The 1,088-nt window shown below is 34.8% G+C and overlaps 1 non-coding gene across 1 annotated transcript; it reads right to left on the reverse strand.

Moving 5' to 3' along the window:
* Nucleotides 1–298: 298 nt before the first annotated feature.
* Nucleotides 299–370, reverse strand: Trnap-agg (transfer RNA proline (anticodon AGG)). The gene has a single exon. It is a non-coding gene; the product is annotated as a tRNA-Pro (tRNA).
* Nucleotides 371–1,088: the final 718 nt, after the last annotated feature.

The following is a 1,088-nucleotide window of genomic DNA, read 5'->3' on the forward strand; positions in this document are numbered from 1 at the left end:
TTTCACGAAAAAACCCCATTAAAACATCTCACTTGAAATTGGGACGATATTCATGAGCTGCGTTCGGTGCTAATGGCTTGTATGATTTACGGAGATTTTATCGAAATTGTGCACTGAATGCGAACGTACCCGATGCAGGTGCAAATTAATCGAGTTTCCGGGTTTGTTTCACGGTGGTGAAAAAATTAATGGAATTTGGGGTGGTTATTCTGGAATGAGTGTTTAGTGGTGGTTGGGTGTTTGTGTATTAAATAAGGATGTGAGGGTGAATAAAATAAAATAAAATAAAAGAAATGGTGGGCTCGTCCGGGATTTGAACCCGGGACCTCTCGCACCCTAAGCGAAAATCATACCCCTAGACCAACGAGCCGAACGTTTGCTGTTTCGAACAAAACCCACAAACAGGGGAGGTGAAAGGACGAAAAGTATTGATCGCAGAACTTTTTATAATTTGTATGAAACTTTGTCATTATTCATCTCGTCAGTTAATGGAAAGATTTTTTTTGTAATTTTTGAAAGATACTTGCATTAATTTAGTTATTAGAACAACGACTAGAATGTACTTACTTATTTATCCTTTCTAGAAAATTACTAATCTCATAACAAATATTTATTCTAAAGATTTTTATTTCGTGGTATAAATTAATTTCATGTAGTAGAAGCTTTTGAAGACACAAGGTCTAAAAATAAATTCTGGGAGTCGAAATATACTAAAAAAGCTCTTCAGGTAAATTTTGAAGTTGGTTCAAAAAAGGGTGAAATTTTGAAAATTGAGCTTTTGAAAAAAAATGCCTAAAATTTCGCAAAAAATATGGGATATAGATCGCGATGTGATGAAGTGAAAAGCACAAGGTGGTTATGGTCGGGGAGTAGGATTTTAGATATCTTCGGTTTGAAATTAAAATTTTTAAGAGACTTTCAAAATTTGCCGTATTTCATTAGGTGATACCGGAAAAATTGCAGAAGCTGTTGAAGAAATGGAGTCGAAAATAAATTCTGAAGGTCGAAATCGGTTAAAAAACGGTGTTTGGGTAATTTTGGAAGTTGGTGGAAAAAAGACTTAGCGTCCACAAATTGATCAGTGAGTT

The sequence above is a fragment of the Zophobas morio genome, unplaced genomic scaffold, assembly GCF_036711695.1.
Source record: "Zophobas morio isolate AGI-343-1 ecotype UQ-CSIRO unplaced genomic scaffold, CSIRO_AGI_Zmor_V1 ptg000011l, whole genome shotgun sequence".
Lineage (NCBI taxonomy): Eukaryota > Metazoa > Arthropoda > Insecta > Coleoptera > Tenebrionidae > Zophobas > Zophobas morio.